This window comes from Epinephelus fuscoguttatus, linkage group LG10 (genome assembly GCF_011397635.1).
Source record: "Epinephelus fuscoguttatus linkage group LG10, E.fuscoguttatus.final_Chr_v1".
NCBI lineage: Eukaryota > Metazoa > Chordata > Actinopteri > Perciformes > Serranidae > Epinephelus > Epinephelus fuscoguttatus.
Window position 1 is genome coordinate 15,782,751 of NC_064761.1, and position 16,417 is coordinate 15,799,167.

Here is a 16,417-nt window from a genome sequence, read left to right on the forward strand (position 1 = left end):
GAGCATATCAGCTCTGAAATTTAGTGTCACAATTGAGGCTTTTCTCTCTCTGATTTCTACGCACTAATGTAATCTCAAACTTATTAAATTATTTAAGTTGATTTATACACTTTGTGGAACATGTGACAAGCCCACAGGGATACCAGCCTTGCCCTAAATCAGGCCCATGTTTCTGTCAGCGCCACAGACAGGGCCAACACTAACCCAATTGATTATCATTATGAAACCGTTCAGCCCATGTGGCCGAATCTAACACGAGTTCAAATTCAATATATGTGGTATTTTCTCAAGAAATAAGTCGGTTCAAAGCAAAATCAAATCTTTAAGTGCCACCTCTTCAACGAGCAGCAGTCCCGAGCTGGAGAGCCTGAGCTTTCAGCCTCATGTGGGCCAATTCCAGCCCAAGAGGAGCCATTGTGCATCTTAGAGGCTGCATCTATCTGTTGCCAGCCATTTAAGGAAGGAAAAAAACAGGAATTCAGGCAATGTGAGGTTTAATACGAAGCATGCTGATTTCAAAACGAGCTCCTTTTGCTGGAAGTGCTTCATCGTGAAAGGTTGCATTGATAATCATCATCAAAAGGAGCTGTTGTCATAACACAAATTATAACTCTCCGTGACGCTAGATGCAACACAGCAATGAAGCATTTTAATTTACTGAAGGACCTGAGGGGTGCTTCTGTTGGCTGGATTACATAAACAACCAGCTTTTCAGAGCACATATTAGCACAACAAACAGAAAACAAGAGATGTATTCTGTAGTTTCCAGTGTGGACCACAACTAGTCCACAATTTATTGGGGGTCTGTGTACTCAACATTAAAAACAAATACCCAGAAGACTGAGAGTTCTGGAAATGCTGTGTTCACCTGGATTGATCTTGATAAAGCCTAGTTCACCTTACACTATTTTCAACACTATTTTGACGTCGCAGAGGATCTTGAGAGCCACCTTGGGTCGGTGGTGAGTCGGCAGAATGTCTGCCATGACGAGTCCTCATGTGTGAACGAGCAAGTCGCCCCCTCGTCTGCGACTGGGACTAGATATCTGGCATGCTAGTTGTAAAGTCGCTTACAATTATTGGCAGTTGTGGGTTGCGTGTTTTTGGGCTTGTTTCTAAAGTGGAGTTGCTTATTTGAGTTTGCTCTCTAAACGTCGCCTTTCTCTCTATATATATCCGTCACTTCTTTTGGGCTTGTTTCCATAGCCCTGGTTGCTTGTTTCTCTCCCAAGATCTGGAAACACTGGCAAGCCGGCAAACAACAACAATGGCGGCGTCAACAGGATCATGGGGAGCACGTTGTGTTTGGACCCAGGCCCTGGAGGCAGACCTGATTCAACACTGGGAAGAATAACCATGCCTTTACAGCGTGTCGTCTCCATGTTACCGTTATCTGGGGCTCTGTCAGCAGGTCCATGTCATTGGTCCGACAGCCCATTGGTTCGACATCCCATTAGTCCGACTGTCCGCGGTGCTGAACGGCTTGTAGCGGGCGTATGCTGCGCCGCGACCGGCTCTGGGTCTGCCATTCATTCAGTTATCACACTACAGACTTCATTCACAAAAAAAGATATTTTTCAAAGCAGCAACAACAGCAGCACACTCTTGTCAACATGAATATACATCACAAGAGCAGTAATGCATTGCATCTCATCCAAAACGGTGTGCCAAAGAACAGTAAATCATATAGTCTAACTTAATAATAAGTCAGCTGAAGAAGTGAAGTGTCTGAGGACATCCGATAAAAACCCACGTGCGTCTCATCTGTAAGCATTCTGACGGCGGAGAAATAATTATAAAATGAAGTCAGTGTATATATTCTGTGGGTTATTCCAGATACACACACGGCTGCGCTGAGAGACGTAGCTGGTATAAACTCATCCCCCTTTTGGAGATACACGTCACAATGGATATGCACCAGACCACACACGACCTTCTCTCACACTGCAGGCAGAATTCAACTCTAAACTGAGTGTTTTAGTTCAAATCCAAACTCACATTAAGTCTCATGTCCTCAGAATTATCATGTTTCAAGAGCCAAAGTACCAACAGCCAAACTGTGTGTTTTGCCAAGTGTGCGTGTGTGTGTGTGTGTGTGTGTGTGGGACTGATGCGACTCAGCTGTGCATGAATAGATGCACTTCCAGCCGAGACTCTTGACAGTCATTGTATCTGCTAAAAACAGCTGAGCCTTTGTTGGTAGATTAACACTGCTGCCTAAATACCTTATTTAAACAGTCCTTTGGATAACAAATCACCAAGGTGCATATGAGCTATACATTAATTTGCAACTTGGGCCCCGTGCCAGAGAGGTTTGACAGAGTAACTAAACATTTCACAGTCGATGAGAGCGCTAAATGCATTGTGACAGCCAGTAGTGTGTTTTGTTTCTTACCAAACACAGTGCACACAGAGGGAAAAGGAGACACACACACACACACACACACACACACACACACACTGTATGCAGTGACACCTGTGGTACACAGACAGACAGTGGTGGTAGAAGTACTCAGATCCTTTACCAAGTAAAAATACTGTGTAAATACTCCCTTATAAGTTAAAGTCCTGCATTCAAAACCTTACTTTGGTAAAAGTATGTAAATATTATCATTAAAATTTACTCAGTGTATCAAAAGTAGTAGTACTCATTCCACAGAGAGCAGACGGGGACCACCCTGTCCATGTTTTACTATTATATATGATGTGTTTCGGTTAATATTGCTCATGCATTAATGTGTCTGATGGTATTTAAGGAAATGCTAATTAACACTACTTGGCCTCACTGTTACATCTCTGAAAAGTCAGCTTTTCACGAGCTCTGAAAAACTGTTTTCAGCTTTGTGACGATGCAACATATTCTCACTCCGACCTCGTCACATATTTTTATTTCTTTCCATGTCCACATACGACGTGCAAGGTACACTGGGTGTGTTGGTTGTTGACATTCTGGGACACTGTGTCAAGTTCTGCCCGTTACATGCATTGTCTTCTTTCAAGATACACTTACGTTTTCACAGGAAATTTAACGTTAACATACAGTCTCTTTCAAAATAAAAGCACTACTTCAGTACAACACCGTGAATTGACAATTTTTTCCTTGAACAACAAACACATAGTTGGGTTTAGGCAACAAAAACACATGGTTAGGTTTAGGAAAAAAGAACAGGCCTTTCCACTAGGCCTTTCACTGCCATAACTCATCCATCTCCTGCCGCGTTTCCTCCTGATGCTGCCGGATGCCATTAAACTATAACAGCAACCCGCCGCGTATCATGCCGACATTAAGGGATGCCTTTTTTCATTGGTTTCTGATGCCACAAGTCACTGCCCAAGCGCTGGATTTCGACGACTTTGGAGTTACACCACACTCAACGATGCATTTCCCAGCTGATCCAATAGGCTTTTCAAAAAGTTTATTTTGCTTAAGAAGTGGGAGAATTTTGTTATCACGTAAAGGACCTTTAATCCTTTTTAATCAGAAAAATTCTGATTCATAATCACCATATTTGGAGACACGTGGCTTTCACTTAACTAGTAGAGTATGAAAAATTATAATCTGAAAAGTAACTAAAGCTGTCAGACAAGGAGTAGAAGTCTTTAGTTGCATAAAATGGAACTGCTCAAGTACCTCTAGATTTGTACCGAGTTACATTCCACCACTGCACACACACTTACACACCTGAGAAGATAGTCTGAAGTCACACACTCCCCTTCTGCTCTCTCTCTTTCTTTGTCTGTAGAGAAATTACAGTGAAGACAATGAAAAATGTTAGGTGTTCAGAGTAATATTAGATTAAGCTAATCGAATTTGAAGAAAAATTGTTGCAGAACATCATGGGAAAACATATCTATTATGGAGACATATTAGCACTTCCATTTGTCTGGGCTTTTACTCGTTCTTTTTTCCTTCTATGTTTCCTCGTTTCTCAAACGAGCCCATTCTAAACTATTTAAACTGCTTTCCTGTGCGCCACAATAAATAGACTCACTGCACATTTAATGTGAACGTCCAAAATCTGACGCTCAAAATATTCCAAAGGTCACAGAGTCGGCAGGGTTTCAATTTTTACATATCTTTGCATTCTTTGTGCAAAATAGATTTTTTATAACTCAATAAACTTGTTTTGAGGTAACGGGCCTTTATGGTAATTGAATAACTAAACAGGATGCTTCAGTGCTACTGCAACAATCTCCACCCAGCCGAGGGCAAGAGGCTCATTTTGATTGGCAGCAAGGGTACTCCCTATCTATTAGTGCATTCAAGACAACCAGGAAATGGAAAGTTTCTGACCTACAAGCAAAAAGTATAAACACAGAAGGGGCAGTGTTGTAAAGAGGAGCAGTACAGGAAGCTGAAAATTTGCACTGAGCTGCACTTCTAGCTCCCACGACCTTGACCGCTTCTCAGGTCGGATACTTCTCACGTCCCCGCTGCAATGAATGAACCCTAAAGTGTGTGGGATGGGAACACATAGGTATGATCACATCTGCTGCCTGTGTCACAGTATAGGGCCAGAATTATGTGGACACCTGTCAGGGTTTTGTACTTCTGGTCCAGAGCTGTTATTAAAGATTTGGTCTATAGACCTCTTAGTTTCAATTAAAGGTCCAGTGTGTACGATTTAGGGGGATTTAATGGCATTGAGCTGTGAGGATTGCAACCAGCTGAAACTTCTACAGGTAGAATTCCTTTACTGTTTATTGTTGAGGAGGTTTTTACTGGGAGCCGTATTATTCGTAGAGGTCTCCTCCTCTCCAAAACCAACAAACCCAGTGACAAAAACCAGTAAAAAAACTGAATAAAGCAGTTTCACATTACAAATCAGTGTTTCTCCTACGTTGTTTGGCATGCTGGAGACAGGCTGCAAGCCCAGCACCTGCTAATGTGTGCCCACCTTTTGTATCTGATAACTTAAGATCCAGACGTTTAGGATGTTTCTACAACGAGCTGAATTATCTGAAGAGGTCTCTCCCTCTCCAAATCAGTGTCTTTCTGATGCTCTTATCGCACAGGGGCTGCCAACGGTGGCCGACATGAAAATGTAAATAGACCTTTTTTGGGACCAGTGTTTGGTTTGTCCATTTTGGGCTACTGTAGAAACATGGCAGTGCAACATGGCAATCTCCATAGATGAGGACCCTCTCCCTATGTAGATATAAACAGCTAATTCTAAGGTAACAAAAACAAAACAATTCTTATTTTTAGGTGATTATGCACTAAAGAAAACATACTTATTATAATGTGTTCTATTTCTGCCAATATGTCCCCTTAATCCTACACATTGGACCTTTAAGTAGAATCAATGCTACAGCCTTCAGTGATAATTTGGACAACAATGTGCCGCAAACTTTGTGCCGAAACTTTGGTGAAGGCCCTCCCCTGTTTCAACACAACAGTGCACAAAGTCTGGTACGGGCCTGCACAGAGCCCTGACCTCAATCCCATCCAAACCTTTGGGATGAGCTGGAGCGCCGACTGTGAGCCAGGCCTTATCTCCCAGCATCAGTGTTGGACCTCGGTAATGTTCTTGTGGCTAAATGGGAGCAAATCCCTGCAGCCAGGCTCCAAAATCTGGTGGATAGCCTGAAGAAGATGAGATCAAGAACCACATATGGGTGAAATGTTCGAGCCAAATAGAAGTAACTTTTCCTTTTTCTCCTGTCTCTCTTCACCAAATATTATCTTATTCAAGAGGAATAATAAATCTCCAGGGGAATGTTATGAATATTTTCTCCATGCTTTCACTTCCCTGTTCATTTCCAGTGATCTCGAACAATTTACATTCACATTTGTCTCTTTAAACACATGACTAAGAGACACAAAACTGCAATGTTCTTTTAACTACCTTGAGGCAAAGTGGTAATTCTTTGATTTATCGTCACTCTATTGCAAACAGGCCTCATTCACAGTTTGCCTGTGTGCAGTATACAAAGATAAACAGCCTCGGTGTCAGAAGACTGTTAAAAAAAAAAAGAAAATTCCCAAACAGACAAGGCCTGCATTTCAAAAAGGCTTGATTAACACATATGTGGGCTCAACATTTGCAATAACACTGCTAATCTATGCAAACTTTCTTTAGCCTTGTTGCAACGTTGAATGCCTGACCGGCCGTGCAAAGGCGTATTGTAAAATACACTCTGTAAAAATCTGACAAAGACTGACTTCTCTTCCGGCCTACAAAGGATTCCAAGTTTCGCCATCCTGCCCAGCTGCCTAGAATAGACAACACAGCCTCTTTTGTCAGGGTGAGTCAATCTGTGTGGGTGTGAATGCATTAGCCCTTCACAACAGAATTATGCCCCTAGACTCCCCCGCTTTGCTTTCAAATATTCTGTGATAGGTTCCCGCGGTCATGTTTAGATCACTTCCGGGCAATGATTTGCCATAAGAGAAGATGAATGGCGGCCATTGAGATGCTGAATAATTATACTTGGACCTGCGAGTTGGGGAACACATAACCCTCAGAGGTCAACATGACAAACATGTTTTTCGGGGGCCTGGTGACAAAGAGCATGTTTTGATGTGACTGGGCATATTCCCTGAATTGAGTCATGCGGCAGGGTTATCGCTGTGGTGCGTGGGCCTTCAGTCGCTCTGTTTGTCCATCGCTGCACTTTGCTTTTGACTGTCTGACTAATATATGTGTGTGCCTGTGCGTGAGTGTGTGTATGTATGTGTGGGAGTTAATAATGATATGCATATGCTCATGTGTGGCAGTATAGAGCACACATCTGTGCGAGTGTGTCACTGCAGCCTGGGGAAAGGAATGGACCACAGCAGCAGACGAAGATTCACACAGTGGCAGACCTCTCTGAAGTCATCGTTTCCAACAGCAAGCAGACCACTGGTCATTATCACGCACATGCAGCATCTGTGCAAATGTGAGTTCTCATGAAGGCCCATTGAGTCCTAAACACAATTAATCCGTTCAGAACAGCCAGCAGGACCTAATGATCTGTTCTTTTTGTCCAACACAGCCCAGAATCCCTTGGAATTACAGTCATATTAAATGAAACTGCAGCGCACAATTTATATTGATTTACACAGTTTAAAGGGAGATTCTGGTATTGGTCATCCTGTGCATTATTGCCATGTTTTAGTCCAGCAGTTTACTGACTACCACTGTTGTAGAGTTTGGGAAATGTGGAGTGCTGCAAAGATTACTGTTGATTGGAGCAAGCAGTGCAACAGAAATAATCTCACACCCTTATCTTTGAGTCACACAGAGGGTAAACACAGAAACCAATGTCCTTGAATTCTATGTAGCTGCAGCCCTGTAGCAAACTGCAAATCTCTACAAATGAGGCAATAATTAAAATGTTATCATGACGAACATAGACAAAAATATAAGAATAACACCCGGGCTGAAAAAAAAATGGAAGTTTTCATTATTGGCAGCAGAATTTATGTTGCAAAGAGAAAGTGAGGGTGTGCCAAAAAGTATTACTATTTCTTTTTGCTAACTGTAAGCATGAGCTTCACCAAATCTTATAATAACTGGTGGCACAAAAATGTAACGTTTCAAGTTTTCTATTACAATGTGCACAACAATTCCAGAGAAGCATTTGTTGGTGATGAAAATTTTAAATCTCAGGCTCTGTCCAAAATATAGTATATATATAGTATATATAAAAAAAAATATGCACGTAAAAGTCAGAATCTAAGAGATGAAATGGTACAAAGACATTAGGCTAAAACTTAAACTGTATATGTGTGTGTGTGTCTGTGTGGGAGTGCATCTCAAAAAATGTTTTCTTCAAAACTCATTATGACTTGTATGCAATAAAAATGTTGATTTTTCCAAAAAGAAAACCAGTTAGTTGTTCATTAAAGAGACCTGTCTTATTTTCTATTTTGTATTTTTACTGTTGCTCATCAGTAAAGCAAAGGTCTAAGTTATCTGATTACTTGATTAGATAGATAGATAGATAGATAGATAGATAGATAGATAGATAGATAGATAGATAGACTGACTGTCCTCAGTTCACTTCTAAAATCTAAATTTAGTTTGTTGCTGGTTTGATTTTCACTTAATTTGCTGGTCTGGTTCTGTACAATACACTGTTAACTTTAAACTGTTTACACACAAAATAACCATATTCACCATTATGCACTTGCTTCTTCTCATCTTTCCCCACATATTCTCTCTGCATCTGAATCTGCAACCCTTCACTGAAACTGAATATATCTCCAAACCACCCCCACACACATGCAGACCCTGGCCTGCTGCATTCATACACACACACACACACACACACACACATAGACACACACTTCACATGCGTCCATCGCACACGCACAGCTTGGCCCATTAGCGGTGACATGTGACGTTTCGATGGAGCAAATGAAGCTCAACAATTGATGTCAGAGCCTTACAAATTAAACAAATGGGGGACCGCCATGGTGTATTAGGCACCCCAAACCCCCTGATGAACACAGCCGAGGCACACGCCAGCAGGACAACATTGTCTCACTCTCCTCTCCTCCCCTAAACAAGGCTCAGAGAATTAGGGGGACACTCACACACACACACACACACACACACACACTATAGTCAGTCAATGAGCAAAATTAAACTAACCGTGCATTGATTGCCAATTGAGTCCTTTGACAAGCAAATAAACAGCACCGATTCTGGGGATCAATGTGATTGATATGTCACTTGGTGTTTGATGCAGCATCTCACTGTAGCGTTTGTATACAGATTGTGAAAGCACAGTAGGTCACAGGATGGATGTCAATGAGTGAGTATTGCTGGCAGGTGAAGGGCTCACCAGTGTTCAGCTGTGGATATTAAACAGGCATCCTGTGACACTCACTCTGTATTTTTATCTTTACTTTTAAACTAAGACATTTAGAGACACTTCAGTAGCAGCAGTAGATGAAAGAGGATTCATAAGACCAGTGGTATTTATGTGTGTAATTTGTTTTTAAACTGTGAAGATGCTTGATAAATAAACAGTTTCTGCATTGTAGCAGTGGTTGGGTTTTGGGTGCAGCCACTGGTGTAAATTTTAAGGGCGATGTAAGGGACATGCCGCCCTTAATATTCAGAACATGAGCCTTCCCGTCCCTGAAGAAAAGGCCTTTTATTTTGACGAAATTTAGGCCTTTACACTTTAAACTTATACGGAAAAGTGCCAGTGGCAGATATTAATTTTTGTCAAATTAAAAGAAACCACAGCAAAACTAAAGCTCAAATATGTGTGCCAATGTTGGTGAAGAGCATTGTGGGCTCAAAAAGCAGAGAGACTTTCATCCCTAAATTCAAAAATATGCTTTGAATGTAATATTATATGTATAGTAATAACAATAAAGCTATACAAAACTCCATCTGCTGATGAAGATCATGTAATGTGATCAAACGCTCAAGAACAGCTATGAAAAAAACCTTAAGGTGTGACTATTTTCTCAACTACTGTTTCCAAGGTCAATAAGTGACTGTGACTGTCAACTTCTAACACATCCTGTGTAAGAAAATTGCATTTTAACATCTATGATTCTGTGACAATTCATCCATCCAAAATCCATCACCCTAGAAAGATTGAAAGATCCTAATTGGACCTTGTGGTGAGATTATTTTGTCAGCACCTTTATTTTGAAAAATTTGCTCACCCAAGTTCATGATTTCTCAGTTGCAGGTATGTATTCTCAAAAGCTGCTGTAAGATTAAAGGTTTTCAACTCTTTGAGGCTCTGTATGATTAAAAGTTCAGTATGTAATTCTGGAGAAGAGTAGTCGATTGTTGAATCTTATCCCCAGGATGTCAAATACCAACCACCTTGGGCTGGTAATCGGAGGAAACCACCAACCCAAAGCATCGGTTTTTGACGTCCTGGGAATGAGACTCAATAATAAACTATCTTTCTCCAGAGTTAGGAGCCTTTTCTCATTCCGAAGTTGTCAAATACCTCCACTTTGTCAGTGATTTCCATCTTTGGCAGTGGTACAATACAGCACCAGATGTAACGTGGCCTAACGGCACCTTGCGTCATGGTATGATAACGCTGCCCAATGGCGTTAGTTTGAAATGCTGCCGATAATTACACAATATAAGGAGCTGGAAATTCCCTATACAGTCCCTTCAGGATCTTGTGGCAAAAAAACAATAATAAAAATTGCAGCATTTTTATGTGATTTTTTTTGCAGGAAATTGCAGCAAATGACAAAAATTGCAGCTAATGACAAAAGGAGAAAAAAAAATGTGTTTTTTTTTTAACTACTACCTCCAAAAAAAATAAGTCATGTAATCACTTGCTATAATAATCATACTGAATATTACAAAAAGTAGCTGCAAATGTTTTTTATTTGTCTCTTCTTTAGTTTTATTTAATTAGTTTCAAAACATGGACTCCAATAATGTTGCAAAAAAAACCCAGTGAATATTGCAGCTCTCAAACCAGGCAAAGTGACTGGAGGGACTGCCTATAGGCCAGGCGGAGGGGCGGTGGATGGGCCCAACAAACCCCAGACTTTACTTCCTGTATTAATGTAGAGCCAAACCATGATTTTTTTTTCGTAAACCGAACCACATGCTTTTGTTGCCTAAATCTAACCGCATCCTTTTGCATGCAGGAGGATACCTCCTGCATAACATGTAGATGTACTATGTAGATGTGAATGACACTGACCAAGCGGCGACATATGTGCTGGAGTTACATACTGCATCTTTAATATTGATGTTCAGTCAAAATGGTTCAAATGTAAATACACACTTACATGTTCATACAAGTACAGCATTGAATGTCCAGAAATACTGGTTTACTGGTCACATGATTGAGAGTGTGTGTATGTCTACACTCTTAGGTGCATGAGTGTGCGTGTGTGTGTGTCTGAGCATTTGTTAATCCATATGCAAACACATTGTCCTATCGACAGACCTTCTGAGGGGTGAAATGTCCTGGGAACAGAGGAGAGGAGTGGGGATGAGTCACGATTATAAGGATCTCTACGATTCACAGCACCTGCACACACTACATGCCAGACACAATCACATCAAATCAAACTCCAGGCACACACACACACACACACACACACACACAGATAAACAAAATAGAAAGTGTAAGCGATGTTAAGGGTGCACAGAGAGGTACAATAAGACCCCTCCAGACACACCACAAACAGATATAAGGCTCCCATCACACACACCTGAGAAAAAAATACAAAGCGGTTACTGAAACACGTACACACACAATACATGAAAATCCTCGCTCCCACACACAATCACACATGTACACAGGTGTGGCAGGTCCATTTTGTTTTCACTAACCCCCACAGCCCTTTGCACAATCCCCAGCAAATAGGACTGATGTTACAGGGCAGATATAGGTGTACAATTTCTTGTTTGGCTTTGTGAAAACATGGCGTAATGGCAGTGAGAAATTGTGTTGGGAATAAATGCATCACCTCTGTTTGGGAGGGATGCCTCATCATAAGCCATCAGCCTGTATACGTGTTTGTGTGTGTGTGTGCCCGTGTGTGTGTGCGCCTGTGTGTGTGTGTGGAGAGAAGAGGAGAGGAGAGAGATGGAATATCTAAAAGGGGTTAAGTGCCAGGGTTACCCATCCAAGGAGCATTAAATGAAGGCTCTCACTTTGATGGACACCGGCACCGGGATCCCTGATGTCCCAAAATATTAGGTTTCTCTTCTAATAATGTTGGAAATATTGCCTACTGTCATGATTAATCTGGCTGGCTGCTGGGCCTGATTGCAGGTGACGCGGTCACAGCACAGTGCCTGTGTTAGTTTCCACACACCGTCAGCTTCGCTCCACACAGAGCCGCAGCCAGGAGCAGGGCTGATAGCAGCCATCGCAGCTGCCGCTAATGCAATGTGACAGCAGAGAAGGAAACCTTTATTTTAATTCAAAAAACAAAAGCCAAACAGCCAAACTTATCTGCGTGCCCAACATTTTCCCCTCCAACACAGTTCTTTTCTTCTTTTCATTTTCTCCCCTCCTGTTTTCATTGGGTAAATCTTGTGCGAGCCAGTTCTCGCTGGAACAGTATTTGGCAAGGGAAGAGAGGAAGACAGAAGAAGAGTGGATGCAGAGAAGTGGAGGTATTTTGCAGATGTGGAGGAAGGCACAAAAACATTTGTCAAATCAAAGGCTTGAATTATTGCACATAGTCGGGTCAGTTTCACATGCCACTTAGAGGTCCCATTGTCCTGATGTGGAACAAGACCCCCTTTATGTGACAGGCTTGAAAAACAACGTTGGCCCTCCTCATAATCAAATCTGTAGCTCCCAACAGGCCAGCAGGCCCTGCCATTTGGAATTCTTTGCATTGGCCATGGTCAGGACGTGCCGTTTGGCCCCAACAATGGCAACATTGATTTTAGCGCCATGAGAATTTTGGTTGAGCTGTAAAAACTGGGACCGGGGGGGAAACACCGATCTTTGCCTTTCCCAGGAGGAGGAGCTGCGGGGGGAAGGTGAGTCACTCGTATGCTCCAGGGCTCTGACCCACTGGACCCCTGGCCTAATTTAATCAGTCCAAGCATCATTAGCCTACCATTATCAGACATTATCTCCCAGGCTAAGCAGGACAGTTATCCCATGCCAGTGATGGAAAAAAAAAATAGCAACACACACACACTTCCTGTCCTCACTTTGGGTCCTCTTGCACGCCTATGTGCCACAATTGAAGGCTGATTGTCTCGCCACAATCGGGCCTTGTTTACACGCATCGTTTTGAGAGAGTGCAAGCCGGTGTTTTGGGGAACTGATGTTACATTGATGTCTTGTTGCTATGGGGCTGGAGCTAAGGCCACGGCATAAAGGCATGACCTTCCTGTTTAGCTGCATAATAACTTACTGAGTTGATACAAATTACCCCACTTTTCGATCTACCAATTTAGCCGCCGCTTAATGGGCAGGGGTCAAACCAAGCCCTTTCATGTGGGGCATCTTTTGAAGTGGCTGCAGACTACTGTGAGACTTTAGCACCATGAGTCTCGATGCAGGGGGAGGGAATGCGAAGGGAGGAGAGTCCCGAACAATGGGCCCCCCTTAGAAAAGCCTCTAAATCTTGGTGGCTAACTTCAAAAGAGCCCCTGGTGTCAAAGCCTGTGTTGTGGCTGGAGCTGGACACGCTGTTCTCCCGGATATAAATGTTTTATTAGAGGGCACACCTCCTCAGGCTCACCCTGTCACTGTCAGAGGTAGGAGGAACAAGGGGACACTGTGTGCCCCTGAGAGCGACATCAAACATAATGGGCTTTGCATGCATGCACACAGCCAACAAAAAGTTATTCATCAAATTGTAAAATGTGTTGACTTTTTTGTTACAGCTTTGCTCCTGGACTGGCTTTTAACTCTACAAAGAGGAACTTTTTAACTTGCAGCATTAATGTGATGAAGATGCAAAATATCATTTGGTTAATACCAACACAGATTTTTTTTTTCAGATATCAAATCTGTGTCTGATGAGAAAACGCCAAAGAGAGGATCATTTGGCACATGCTGATGATTCGGGTACGTCGTATGTAGCATCACGTTGCCAGACAAATATCACAATTTGCTAAAAGTATACATAATTCATCACCAATCAGTCTTGCCTCCCCGTGCCGACTCCTGTGTTATCCCAGAGAAGATAGATGTGGGAGCGAAGCCCTTTGAGATCCAGATGGTACATTCCCAACAATAAGGTTTGGGCTTCCATTGGAAAATGATCCTTTTCCTGTGAGCGACACTAATGTATCATCGTCAGCCGGTAATGAGATGACGCCCCCAAATGAAAATCTCAAAAAATACATTTTCTCTCTGCCTCCAATATTATTTGTGCTTGGTTTCAAATTAAAAGCAAATGTTTTGCCTTTGCTGGCCTGTGGATCATGCAACACACTGCACGTTAATGCAGCTTTTAAGAATACAAATGTGTTAAAGAAATGTGTCAAAGCAGCACGCTTATTCTTCATAAGAATTGTATGTATTTGTTTCCAGGGAGATCCTCAACATGCAGCATGTGTGTATACCATGTGCTATTTACCAAAACATTAATTTTCACTGCACACACATAATGAGCAGGGAGAAGAATGTGAGGCTTTTGATTATGATTTTTATTAGCGTTAATCTCATTAAAACCCATGTCGCTGTGTCTGTTCGCTGTGTTCTCACGGTCCTTTATCCCAAGCTTTTGATAATGTTAATCAGAACCTCACTTGGCCTCTTTTCTGCATCTACTTTGATCAAATTATATCACATGATGATAAAGCCACTCCAAAAGTCTCACTAAACATACTGCATCTACTGCCGGTTACAGTGACTTATGGCCGCTCTTTCACTCGGCAGAACTGTTTGGAAATTTTAAATTTTGCTCTCTTTTCACAGGGCCTTTTGTGACCCCTATTATGCATGCTAGACTCTACGTCAAAGAGCGAGGAAGAGATTTAATTTGTTGACGATTGCCACCGATCTCCTTTAAACGGCTTTTAATTGATAACGGCAAGGGAGAGCGGTGAACTTTAAATAGACATTCTAATTATCGGCTTTAAGAAGCAGGGGCTTTTTGGGAAATGTTATGGCATTTGGAATGGGATTAATGGGCGAGTGAGGCGCTGGCCACCCCGCAGCTAAATGACATTAAAGAGGGAGATGAGTGGTGCTGCTGAAGGGAGCAAACCCACTAGTCACAGGAGCCAGGGCGCCCACTGCCTTGGGCACACACACCGTGGGGTAACGTGCAGGGGTGAAGGAAGGGAGGGGGTATTACATTATCTAGCCCTCCTAGACTTCACCCCACACAGATGTAGACACTCTGATACAGTTACTTCACTTGTGCAGAACACTTATTCAGATGAACAGAAAACATTTAGGAATTCTGTCTGACTTGAAAAGCTTTATAAACAGTTGTTTTCATATAAAAAAAATCATTATGAGATTATGAGGTTTCATTTTGTTTCCCTACTGAAGCATTTTCTGCCCAAACTGTTACAAATCACCATGACAAAAATGGTTCATATGACTATTTTCTGAACTAACATCATTACGGTTAAGATTTGGTCAGGGTTAGGTAAAGACAATTAGGAAACCTTCATCATCATGATAAAAAGAAACCAGCATGCAAATGACACATCACAGGCCAGCAATGTGTTAGTCCATTCATCCACCAAAGCCTACACCACACTACTCCTGCCTTGGGCCAACGATTATTATTTATTTAGTTGTAATTTATTCTCTGTATATTCAATCAAAAGAGAGTTTTTACTGCTATGCTTGCACGTTGGAAAAGAGCAGTGAAGTCAAGGTGCTCATGGCCCCTGACATTTGGCCCCTTTGGTATTTAAAAGTTTTAAAACCATACAAATGTTTAAGTAAGAAAAATCTAGTTTAAATACACTGTATTAATACACTATTTTTTATTCATAACAATGCAATATCTTGGTGTATGTATTCGTGACACATTACTTTAATCCACTGTCTCTCATATTATTCACAGCACAAGCAGTGAGGATATTATCAGCCGTCTAACCAGCTCAGTGCCAACATTACAAAGAGCTACCTAACCACTCAGACTCAATAAGGTCTTAGTGCACACCTCAAGCACCGTAATAGCCTGAACTAATTCAGCCTGCCTGGCCCTCAGTGGGTCTCAGTGGTCTTGCTGGGTGTTCCAGACAGAGATCCATGTCCCCTGTGGTCTTAGACTGGAAACCCTGGGTCTGTAGAGGTTGGGAGCCGACCGGCAGCTCTGATGGATCAGCTGAGGGCTGACTGTAGGGGACCGAGACGGGGCCTCGGGGTTAAATGTGTGGCATGATGATGGGATTGACGGTAAACCATTCAGAAAGACTCAGGTGAGATGGAATCATGTGTGTCAACACGCACCATGTACACATCAAGTTAAGAGTCAGACAAGATGAATAGGAGTGGGACTGTGTCAGGATGTGATCGCTGGTGTTGCAGCCTCCTGGTTAAACTCTTTCACCCAATATCTTAAAGATTTTATACACTGGTTTTTTAATGTATTTTTGTCATGTTAACAAAAATATCTTTCTCTCCATTAAAAATGAATCTATGGTCACGCTAACAAAATATCTTAAGACGGAAACATGAAAGGGTGTGCACAAAGAAATTAATTTAAGGGTGATAAACAACTACAAAAGGCAAAGAATAAGACAGATTAAAATTTACATTTTGACCCTGGACCTCTGACACACATAAAAAAAACCAAAACATTTTGGTCACTTGATCTTCATCAGGTTCCCTGCTGAAGGGATTTGGAGCTCCTCACTGTTGCAGACATTATTTACATTCTAACAAAATATGCCACATGTTTATGGTTTCCAGCCAACTTGCCTGCAGTGTTTTGCAACTTTGTGAAGCCAGCCAATTATTTTACCTAAACACTGCCTAGTTTGCAGCCCTATTTTAAGCTTTTAGCTCATGTGGACACTTTCATGGACAATAT

The 16,417-nt window shown here is 41.9% G+C and overlaps 1 long non-coding RNA gene across 2 annotated transcripts in view; it reads left to right on the forward strand.

Moving 5' to 3' along the window:
* Positions 1–7,810, forward strand: part of LOC125895766 (uncharacterized) — a 29,856-nt gene extending 22,046 nt beyond the window's left edge. Inside the window, exons 4-5 of one of the 2 annotated variants that reach the window (XR_007450197.1) lie at positions 6,722–6,885; positions 6,982–7,810. This is a non-coding gene — a long non-coding RNA (uncharacterized LOC125895766). Of the gene's footprint in view, positions 1–6,721 lie in introns of both variants that reach the window. The other variant, XR_007450196.1, reaches the window with a different exon arrangement.
* Positions 7,811–16,417: the final 8,607 nt, after the last annotated feature.